The 12135-nt window shown below is 46.9% G+C and overlaps 1 long non-coding RNA gene across 1 annotated transcript; it reads left to right on the top strand.

Annotated features, from left to right (window-relative positions):
- The first annotated feature begins 578 nt into the window (after positions 1 to 578).
- On the top strand, positions 579 to 9773 carry LOC141374894 (uncharacterized). The gene is made up of 3 exons (XR_012382080.1): positions 579 to 616; positions 916 to 1126; positions 9426 to 9773. It is a non-coding gene; the product is annotated as an uncharacterized lncRNA (long non-coding RNA).
- Positions 9774 to 12135: the final 2362 nt, after the last annotated feature.

Below are 12135 nucleotides of genomic sequence, written 5' to 3'. Positions count from 1 at the left end.
TCTCAGCTCTGCACTACCCCAGAGTGGAGCTCTGGGGAAAAAGGAAGTTGTCAGAGGCATGCTGTCTCTACAGATCCCAGCAGCCAGGCTGCCATCTGTTTTGTGGGGCCCCCCTCTCCTCCCTTATATTTAAATCCTGACTTCACACCAAGAGAGAGACAAAGAAGGTTTGGAAATCAAACGGCACAGCTCCTGTGAAATGCCAGGACAAAATGACCACAGAAAGGCTTGAATGACTCTAATAATAGCTCCCAGTATTTTAGAAGCTGTCTTCAGTTAAACCGCTGGTGTGGGCCTCTGGGAGTGGGTAAATAAAGCCCTTGACATTCAGTGTTCTTGATTTACAGAGATAACGGGCAGTGGGCTGTTTAGGGATTAAGCACTAACCTGAGGTTTCCTCTATTTCTGCCTCCCATAATACTTCTTTCATCTGCCGTTCCATTGCTGTAGTTCCAAACAGTCACATTCTGTCTTCAGAGGCCTGGGATTTGCAAGTATTGTATTATCCATCCTCATTACCTAGAGTCGTTGCCATGGAGATGCGGTTGTTGCTAGGGTCCTGATGCGGCACAACAGAAGAAATCCCAGATGGAAAAGACCCATCATTCAACAGCAGGTGAACCTTTATTGAGCACCTACTACTTGGAGATAATAAAAATTCTTGGGAAGGTGCCAGAAAGGTGGAGATGAGTGGGACATCAAACCCTGTCCTTAATTTGCTCTTAGACTAGAGGAGACAGACACTCATGTTCGTTGAATAAATTAATAGCCAACTGGCTCGTGAATCTTTCATTTGGCAGAGACCTTTAAAAGATTTTATTTCATGTTGGGGGCACAATGAATATGTTCCACTTAAGTGGCAAGAAGCTTGTGTAATATTTTTTTTATTAACGTATAATGTATTATTTGTTTCAGGGGTACAGTCTTATACAATTCACAGCGCTCACCATAGCACATACCCTCCCCAACGTCCAATCAGCCTCCGTGATATTTTGACGCCCATACCAAACTAAGGGAAGATGTTCCTGTCATGCTATCCTCCCGCAGCCAATTTCAGAGATCACTTAGAGGCAACTTATGCTGAACTTCCATTTTCATCTATTAAGGTTCTCTGTCTGGCATCAAGGTATGGGATATGCCTTAGCAAAAGCCAGAGGAAAGCAATTTTGAAAGAGGGGGGCCTCATAACATGTGAAAACTTGAAGTGATCCTGAATGGTGCACTGAGGAAATTGCCACAGGCAATCCCATTCTGTCAACGGAATGTGCCACTTGGCTGCAGTCAAGACGTAGGTGAAATGTTTCAACGTGGGAGTGCAGAAAAGAGGGGGAATGAGGTGCTTCAAGGGAATTGGACTGCCCTGGGTCACCTAGCATTCATTCTTACATGTAGTCCAGTTTTTATTGGACTTAGGAAAGATAAAAGGATGTAGTCCACCTGACACTAATATAATACTATGTGTCAACTATACTTCAATCTTTAAAAATAAGTAAAGAGGGGCACCTGGGTGGTTCAGTCAGTCAAGCGTCTGCCTTCAGCTCAAGTCATGATCCCAGGGTCCTGGGATCGAGCCCCGCGTCAGGCTCCCTCTCTCTCTTTCCCATCCCCACCCTCCACTCACACTCACTCACTCTCTCTTCCAATAAATAAAATCTTAAAAAAATAAATAAAATAATAAAAATAAGTAAAGATAGTTGGACAGAAAAAAATAAAGACATAGTCCCTGTCTTCAAGGAGTTACAATCTAGCCAAAGAGGCAGGCTTATATTCAGATATTCATAACAGAAAGGGGAATGAAGCAACTCTTATGAGCAGTGGAAGGTTGAAGACCAGAAAAAGAGCAATTGAGACCTGCTTCTACTTCAAGAGCTTCAAAACTCAACAGCAGCTCTCCCTAGTAAGAGAAAACCAGTACTCCAGAGACAGCTCTGGGGAGAGGCCTGTCCCACACGGAGAGGTTTGGAGCCCTCAGCCCAGCTTTGTCCCTCTAGGGTTACCCTAACCTGGACTCAAAAACAGGGACAAATGCTTTTACTAATCAGACCCAAACATGATGTGCAACCTTTTCCTCGGGTGCCAATGGATTCAGACAAGACTCAATTCAAGTGTCAAGGGTAAAGAGGAAGAAAATGAACTCTTTGAAAAGAGATAGTGCAGATTGCCAAATGTGACAACCTCATCTTTACTTGTAAAGTAAAGTAAAGATCTATTCGTCCTCCAGGAGCAACTCCCTACTGGTCCTGTGTTAGAGCCTTGTGGCGGGCACCATGTTGGCATCACCATGGAGAAGCCCATACCAGTACCCTCCTCTCCACCAAACCTAAACCAGAGGGAGAGATGCTTTTGGAGAAGGGGGTTTCCTGCTTATAGTTCAGTTCTGGCTTTTTTTCCAAGGAACTACTTTGGAGGACCCCAAATGACCACCCACTGGAAGAAGTCCTACCTGCCCACACGGTCACAAGTTGTAGCTCCAGCAAATAACCATACCTACACACAATACAACAGCCAATGTTGAAGTGGAGAAACAGACATACAGAGCTGGAGGTGAGCAGGTGTGGGCAAGGTGGGCAATTCATTTTTATTCAACACCTATGTGGAACCAGGACAGTGTCCTTCTAAGCCACTAATGCAAACTAAAGAGAAGGATATGCTGCCATTTTGCCATCTTTCAAGATGGAAAAATACCATCTCTTGGCCCCTCTTCTTCAGATCCATTTTAGATTCCTCTCTCTGGTTCTCTAAACCTCTGGTAGCTTCCCCTCCTGCCCCTCTACCACATCCACTCTGGACCCAACAGCTCCCAAAAGCCTCTTCCTTCTGCAGCCAGGCTGATCTCATAAACAATGATGTATCTGCATCTGTCCCCAACACAGGAAGCAAAGTCAAGTTAGACATGACCCCTTTCTTCAGACAGCTTACCATCCTTTTATTAAATAAATAAATAGATAAATCATATAAGTAAATAAATAAAATGTATAAATAAATAAAATCTTTTTAAAAAAAGATTTTATTTATTTATTTGACAGAGAGACACAGCGAGAGAGGGAACACAAGCAGGGGGAGTGGGGGAGGGAGAAGCGGGCTTCCCGCTGAGCAGGGAGCCCGATGCGGGACTCGATCGCAGGACCCTGGGACCATGGCTTGAGCCGAAGGCAGACGCTTAACCATCTGAGCCACCCAGGCGCCCCAATAAATAAAATCTTTTAAAAAATAAAATAATAAAATAAAAATAAAAATAAGTAGAGAGTGAGAGAACAGGAGAACCAGGACTTGCACATACGGGAAGTACAGAGTCAGTAACCCCCTGGGAGGGGGGGGGAGACTGGCTCATCGAATAGGGACTGCAGCATGCAAGCAAAGAGAGTGAAGTCACAGAAGCAAGAAACCACATGGGACACTGGAAGAGCCATGACCCCTTCTGAGTAGCAGGAGCATCCGTCCTAAGGGTGGGCTAGGAAAAGACGAAGTTTCAGTCCCCTACCAGAAGAATCTGCCCATGAAGAATCTGCTGAGCCAAGTATATAGGTTACCAAAGGGTGATTTGCAACTTCAGCTCTGGGGACACTGGATGAGGAACGGGATGCAGACAGGGGGACAGCTCCAGGACAATCACAATGGTCCTGGTGAAGGTGTCGATGCCAGCAAGGGGGGTGGGGAGCCCACCTTTAGGAAGGGGAGCGTGTGTAAGAAATGAGCAGCACTCGAGAAATAGACATGCAACATTTGGCAACTGACCGAATCCCTATTTGAAAGAAAGGCAAGTACATCCACGCTTATTCCTGTCTCTGATCTTTTGTCCAGGGGTTCCTCAGCCTGAAATGCCCTCTCCTCTTCCTCCTTGAAGACAAAGAACTCCTTCAGAAAGCCATCCCTACCCACCTCCACCCACCCTGCTCTCTCATTTCTCCACCGCGCATTGTCACGATCACCCAGCTGGCATGTGAACAAGGCTGCATCGCACTTTTCCCCACTGTCCCGCGTGCCTACGCAGCGCTTCCCCCAAGGTGGACTGTCAGGCCCATCTCCCATCCCTCGGTGCCTCCGAAGCATCGTTCTCCTTTCTCAGGGTCATCTCATCCCCATTTGCCCATAGAAATACCACACAGAAGTTTCAGTGGTTGCAATAACTGACTATCAAATTGTCATCATTCTTTGAGAGCCAAGTATATACCAGGCATCATGTTAGATGAGGCTCTACGTATCTGTCTGTCCATCCACCCATCTACCCATCCATCTAGATAGACAGATGATAGATACTCGATATCTATATATCTATATATACATAACTCTTCTGGGGAGGGAGAAGTATGTGTTTTTCAAACACCCAGCATCAAATGTTCAAGTGTTAAATCAGAGATAGTGAAGGACCTGAGATTTCTCCCTCCTTACAAGCTAACAAGGGAGCTGCCCCCGTTTTATGTACAGACACTAACAAAAGACGCAAGACCTCTGGGGCAGAGACAAAGACCAATTATTTCTCACGGCAAAAGCAGCAACCAGAGCAATATCTTGAACCAATTTACTAAACCCCTGCCCTCCCCGGTGACATGGTGAGTGCTAGATGGTGCCTACACCTGCAGTGGGGTGTATCACAGGAGAGGGACCCCAAAATGAGGAAGTTCTAATCTCAGTGCTGCTGGTAACTGTCCATCCTCCCCTTCAGGGAGACTTTTCTTTTTAACTTGGAATGTAAGCAAATCTCTCCAGGGAGAGCAGTAGGAATTTACTGTCCTGGAAAGTCTGCAGAGAAGGAGGCATCTCTAAGCCTCATCACCCCTGGCTTCCAAGGCTGGTCGCTCTTCAAGCAGGCTTGAACAGTAGTCTCAGGAATGCATGGAGAACTGCCTCTCAATACCAAGTCATGCGTCGTTCCCATCCTTGTCCCCAGGGGTGTTCCCAGTGGTGGTCTGGTGCACGGCTCCTTATTCTGGGACCCATATCATCCTCCCCAAAGGCTGGCCGCCACGAAGACATACTAATTAGTAATGGCCACCACCTACCTAACACTCGCTGTGTGCTATGCACCATCTCAGGTACTTTACAAACATTACTTCCCACCCCTGCAGCCCCCAGTAAGGCAGGGGTGAGTTGTTGTTCCCGCTTTAAAGATGTGGAAATTGGGGCGCCTGGGTGACTCAGTCATTAAGCGTCTGCCTTCGGCTCGGGTCATGGTCCCAGGGTCCTGGGATCGAGCCCCGGATCAGGCTCCCTGCTCAGCGGGAAGCCTGCTTCTCCCTCTCCCACTCCCCCTGTTTGTGTTCCCTCTCTCGCTGTGTCTCTCTCTGTCTAATTAATTAATTAATTAATTAAATAAAAAGATGCAGAAATTATGACCTGGCGGAGATTATCTTGCTCATCGTTATAAGTGGTGGAGGCAGGATCCCTTGCCAGGTCAGTCTAACTACAAAACCTGTGCTTTCCCTCTGCTCTTAAAGCCCTGAGAGTCGGCTTGGGCCCCTAAAGAGGTCAGGCTTCTCCCTGCCTCCTTGGAGGGAGTCAAGTAGCTGCTTTGCTTCCTATTAATTTAAAAAAAAAAAAAAAAAAAAGCTGTTACTTAACTAGGCCCTTCTTAGCAAAAAGGCCTTTTAAGAATATCAATTAAGAGTCTACATTTTAGGGCTCCTGGGTGGCTCAGATGGTTAAGCATCTGCCTTCGGCTCAGGTCATGATCCCAGGGTCCTGGGATCGAGTCCCACATCGGGCTCCCTGCTCAGCGGGGAGCCTGCTTCTCCCTCTGCTTCTCTCTCTCTCTCTCTCTCTCTCTGTCTCTCATGAATAAATAAATAAAATCTTTAAAAAAAAGAGTCTACGTTTTATAAGCAGATCCAATTTAACGTAGAGGAGGACAAGACAAAGGGAACAAGCTCATTAGCTTAAAATGCCATGCTACCTTTGCTACAAAAAAAAAGGAAATTTTAAAACTCCAAGCCCTTAAGAAAATAATACATCGAAGCATCTTCCTACATGAGTATGTTACACAACCACAACATGACAGCCACGTACACCAAAGCTCTGTGCAATAATGACATTACCTTTCCAGGCGCCGAGCAGATGAGGATGGGGCAAAAAGCAGCAGCTGGTAGAGCAGAGACCCCTCAGAACCGCTATTGCAACCTGTTCTGCATGCACCTCTCCTCTCCCAGCCAAGCCGCCTCCCAGCCAACAAGAACCTTGGGCCCCAAACTGGCATTCGAAGAAAAGTCTAGAAATATTTGCTTTATGATTATTGTTTTTAAATTCCCACCATCTAACTACCACTTGTCTTTCTTGGGGTCAAAATCATTAGTGGCACCTGCTGGGCACTTCATTAAGGCTTATTTGAAGACATTAGACATCTGCCAGGTTGGAAGACAGAGCTGTCCGTGTGAAAAAGACCAGAGTCACGCGCCGGCCATGGAGGAGGTCCAGCTCACGCCAGGTGACTGCTGTCCCAGGGGCCATCGATCCCGGGCTGCCACTCTGGTTCAAAGTTGAACGAGTGTGTCATCTGTACTGTTCCACCACGAGCCAAATCCCCTTGAGGACCTATTGCAGTGAGCCTTCCTTGAATGAAGATGAATGGGACCAGATTTTCCAAGACCACTAGCAGATGAGGTTGCCAGTTTGCCTAAGCGGTGCCTGGCATGAAGTGCACAGCACTAATACTCAGCCGAAGATCCCTGGTCTCCGCCAAGAAGGCGCTCCCTCCTGGCTGCTCCAGTGTCCTCCAGCAGCACTTTACACAGCCTCCCAAAGCAAGAAGATGAAGGAAGCAAGCTGATTTGCCTATGTCTTTTCCTAGTTCCTAATTTATCCTGTCCTCTGGTTGAAGGGCAGCCTATCTAGCTGCAACAATCTGTGGCAAATGGTGAATTTGACAGAGTTCTTCTTCACCTGCCTCCCTGCCTTCTCGGTGGCAATGACCCCCTCCCTCCTTAGCCACCTCATTCATTCCTGAAACCCCTGATGCTAAGTGAAAAATCATCAGTAGGGAAAATATATTAATCAATTTGAAGGGGATTTTTTTTTTTTTACTGTAATCTATCAATGGAACCCTGGAAATAAGTTAAGTAACAAACGGCAGTTTGAATGTTTGTGCATAGAACACGATGCAAGGAAGGAGGAAATGAAGCTTGTGGTGGGGGGGAGTATGGGGGAGGGCCGGGAGGAGTCACCCTTCGGAAGGTGGTAGAAACTCGGTTGGCTGACGTCAAGTGCAAGGCATGTCTGTAGAAGCCATGGGGTCTGTAGGTTTATAAAGGGGACAGGAAGCTTCCAGAAACTAAAGAGAGGCAGAAATCTTGCCTCTTCATCCCTCTTGCCAGCCATGTACATACTCACAAAGCAGTATGGGTTCACCCACAAGGGCACAAATTTAAACTGTTCCACATGATATTCTCTGGCTAGAAACTCTGATGTCAGGTCAGTTGTTGAGTGTACATCTGCCCACACTGCAACACCAAAAAACCAGTTCTTAATGTATGCGGCATACTTGGGGTGATAAATCATTCTCATGGTATGAAAAGCAGCGCATTTCCCAAGAGCACATGGCAAGATCATTACGGGCACAGTTAGGACGTGAGGGATGCTGTTCTGCGCACGACAGCTGCCTGGCCCAGGCCCTTCCGAGCACTTGGGTCTCACGCAGCCCTCTGCAGGAGAGCACCCAGGGGCCAGCCACACCGTCCCACTTAGCACCTGGACTTGTCGTTCTCTGCCTTCGTCTGCCTGTCTCCCCTTTACTTAGAAAGTACCCAGCACTGTGCTGGCACCTGATCAGTGCTCAATAACTGCAAGTTTCTATTTACTGAGTAGCATTTTCATTCGTATCAGTAAAGAACCCACACACATCCTAAAACTTCCAAGGCAGTGGTTCTTAAAGTGTGCTCCCAGGACCAACAGCAGCAATCTCTGGGAACTTGTTCGAAATGCACATTCTCTGGGTGCCTGGGTGGCTCAGTCGGTTAAGCATCGAACTCCTGATTTCGGCTCAGGGCATGATCAGGGTCGTGAGATTGAGCCCCACATCAGGCTCCACGCTGGACATGGAGCCTGCCTAAGATTCTCTCTCTCCCTCTGCCTCTGCCCCTCCCCTCCTCCCCAACTTGCTCACGTATGCGCGCACCCACACACTCCCCCCTCCCTAAAAAAGAAAGAAATGCACGTTCTCAGGCCTCATCCTTCATCCCAGACCTACTGAATCCGAGAGTCTGGGGTAGGGAACGAGCAATTCATTTCATAGCCCTCCAGGTAATGCTGATGCACAGTAATGCTTGAGAACCCCTGCTTTAAGGAATCAGAAGGTATTCAGTCCAGAATTCCCCTAGGGACCTTAGATATTCAACTACCAGAGCTCAAATCAAATGCCCAAGGAACAGGGACCCTAGTCCGATGACTTAACTGGCTGACTGTGGTAACCTCTCAAAGATGTTGATCGCCCCATGATTCACTAGAAGCTTAAAGAGTAACACTAAAAGCTAATTAATTCCTCCCAGGGTTTTAGAGGGACAGAAATGTGAGACACTTGGAAGTGTCATTCTATTAAAGCCTAATGCGCCCAAATCAGCACGGGAAGTCAACAATGAGCTCACTGAGAGCGTAACACCATACCATTTTCATCTCCGTATCCTGACGGGCCAGCACCAAACTGGTCCAGAATTCATGCTTGCAGAAGGGAGAAAGTGTGGATAAATGAAAAAAATAATAATAATAGGGGCAGAAAGTGGAATGATGGGTTTGAAGTAGTCTGCCTCAGTAGAAACATCGTGAACTTGCCTCCGTGCATCCCACCGACCACTGATCCAGGCCCATCCTGTCATGCAATTCCAGTGGCACTGAAAGAAAACATATGGCCCCCTTGTAATAATGTGGCATTGTGTAGACATAACCTAAATTTGAAAACCTCTTAAAATAGAAACCTTGATTCCATCTGTCTCTGAAAAAAGAAAAACTCATAATTGCTTATAATCGTGTTCATTTACCACTTTCTCAAATGCTTAACAGCTGGTGGGGGGCGGAGGACAGAAGGGCGGGAGGAGACGTGGGTAATTAATAAAAGTCGTTATCCTGCCTTGATTCTAAATGTTATCAGTGCTTAAAATGTGAAAATGATGTCCCCACATTCCTCAGATGACTCGCCCATGACATGTCATAACTGAATCCACTCCAGCCCACCCATTTATTCACTCTCAGAGAATTCTAAAGAACGAGCAAGCCAGAACTGACTCCCTCTTTTCAAGGACCTTGAGGGGGCTCTAAATGAGAGCCATTTGCAGGGACAATTCAACTGATGAAGAACAATATATGGCAAATATTTATGTCTTAACGTTCAAATTGCACCTCTTTTCAAGGCTAGGAATTAAAGCAACAGGAAGTTGGGCCCGGTAATACATCTGTTTCTGCGAGGGAATGTAATTGATGGCACTTAATGATGTGTGTCTTCACAGGTACACTTCAGCCGCTGAGTGCCTGGTCGTACACCGAGGAGGATCCGCCTTCCTGAGGCGCCATCCTGCCCACCAGTACCCCTCAGGGTTGGGCATGAGGACCACAAGCCCACATCACCTGTAAGCTCGGAGACCAAGCGCACTCACTCCCACCCCCCAGGCCCGCAGAACCAGATTCCCTGGGTGGGACCAGGCTAGCATGTTGACGATTGCCCAGGACATTCTGATGCAGGTCGGGAGCTGCTGCTTCCCTGGCGGCTCATGCTGGGCGCCTGCACCTTGTCTGCAACAGTGAGGCAGGTCCCTCCCATCCAGCGAGTTCTGTGTAACCTCCCCAGAGGAGGCAGTATTCAATCCACAACTTTATGAGGACAATAAATGGATTTGCTGAAAGTGGCTGAACACACAATCATCTGGAATGAGGAGCAACTGGAGAGTTAACTTAACCGTAATGATAGAGCATCCTATAAATGGCCACCTTTGCGGCTCTTGGTTGACCTGCCAGTTCTTCCTCTCCAGAAAATAGTGAAGCCCATTAGCACAGGCTGCGAAGAGCATGGTCTCTACCCTCGTTCCTGACTGAAGTCTTCTGGTGACCATCAGGTTATGCTAAGCTCTTTTCCCTGTCCCATCTGTCCCCCTGCATATAAAAAAATCCTCATTCTCCACCTCTGTGATTCTCAGACTGAAGTAGATGAAGTAGAAGGAATCACAGTTCTGAGATTCTGGCCCCAAGCAAGGGCTTTGCATGCACATTTCTCTTAATCTGCACAACATCTTAGTGAGAACTACTGCTGTATCTATTTTGTAATGAACAAATGGAGGCACAGAGAGGTTAAGAAACTGACCAAGAACACATAGCTGGTCATGGCCAATATCACAAAGTAGTTTACTTTGGAGCCCCTGCTGGGAGTTGGTGTGTCTAGGGTCCACATCCTGGCTCTACCTCTTAGCGCATGTCGAATATTTTACTTAACTGCTCTATTTTACTTAACTGCTCTAAATCTTATTTTCTTCATCTAGGAAAGGAGAATGATAATAATAGAATTGTGTGGGGCTAGATACATTCTCACAAAATGCTGAAAACATTTGCAGGACACAATGGGGAATTGATAAACGTTGCTTTTTTTTGTTGCTGTATAGCATTCCAAAGGAGTTCACCTGCCCCCGTGCTCTCTGCTACATGTCTGTGCAAATGATCTTCCGTCCCCCATCCCGAGGAGCGGTGCCCCTTCCCATGGTGCTCAGGGCTCCTGTACCATGCCCGAGCCCAAGTGCCCTGAGCTCCCTGGTCAGTGACCGTGTCCCATCGTCTTCCCCTTGTGGTGCATTTTGCCCACCCAGGGACAGCAGGAAGAGGGCATATCCTGCTCACCTGGTGGGAAGAGCACTTCTTTGCTGGCAGCCTTCCCCCAGAATGGATTTTCTTGGGGTGCCTGGGTGGCTCAGTCGGTGAAGCATCCGAATCTTGGTTTCGGCCCAGGTCATGATCTCAGGGTCCTGGGATAGAGCCCCACGTTGTTGGGCTCTGCACTCAGCAGGGAGCCTGCTTGAAATGCTCTCTCTTCCCCTCCCTCTGGCCCTCCCCCCATTCACGTGCACTAAAACTCAAATAAATAAACAAATCCTAAAAAAAAATAATAATAATGGATTTTCTTCCATTGCACAGACATGCAGCTGCTGTGGCCCTTCCTCTCCAAGTCCACTGAACATCCTGCCCACCCCCCACCCCACCTGCAACATCAGTTGAACCTTCACAGCATTAGCCTGTCCTCACCCCCACCGCACTGCATGTTGCTAAAAAAGAGGCTTCGTGTCAGAACTCCTTATGAGAATTGAGTGTGCCTTCCTGGAAAGGATTTCCAAAATCCAGACGTTGAGGGTAATTTTTTTTTAATTCAGGCAAATTGGTGCTTTTCTCCACTGCTGACAAATATGTAAATTGGTACAGCCTTCTTGGAAGGCAATTTATCTCTATCCAAATCTAAAATAAGTATATCCTCTTGGGAAAATTGGACAGCCACATGCAGAAGAATGAAACTGGACCATTTCCTTACACCACACACAAAAATAGACTCAAAATGGTTGAAAGACCTAAATGTGAGCTAGGAGTCCATCAAATTCCTAAAGGGGAACACAGGCAGGAACCTTTTCGACCTCAGCCACAGCAACTTCTTCCTACAAACATCGCCAAAGGCAAGGGAAGCAAGGGCAAAAATGAACTACTGGGACTTCATCAAGATAAAAAGCTTTTGCACAACAAAAGAAACAGTCCACAAAACCAAAAGACAACCGACAGAATGGGAGAAGATATTTGCAAATGACATATCAGATAAAGGGCTAGTATCCAAAATCTAGAAACACCTTATCAAACTCAACACCCAAAGAACAAATAATCCCATCAAGAAATGGGCAGAAGACATGAACAGACATTTTTCCAAAGAAGACATCCAAATGGCCAACAGACACATGCAAAAGTGCTCAACATCGCTCGGCATCACAGAAATCCAAATCAAAACCTCAATGAGATACCACCTCAGACCAGTCAGAATAGCTAAAATTAACAAGTCAGGAAACGACAGATGTTGGCAGGGATGCAGAGAAAGGGGAACCCTCCTACACTGTTGGTGGGAATGCAAGCTGGTGCAACCACTCTGGAAAACAGTATGGAGGTTCCTCAAACAGTTTAAAATAGAGCTACCATACGATC

The sequence above is a fragment of the Callorhinus ursinus genome, unplaced genomic scaffold (genome assembly GCF_003265705.2).
Source record: "Callorhinus ursinus isolate GAN/ISIS: 27379988/994484 unplaced genomic scaffold, GSC_fseal_2.0 scaffold2, whole genome shotgun sequence".
Taxonomy (NCBI): Eukaryota; Metazoa; Chordata; class Mammalia; order Carnivora; family Otariidae; genus Callorhinus; species Callorhinus ursinus.
Note: the sequence above shows the minus strand (reverse complement) of the source record. Positions and strands in the feature narration are given on the sequence as shown.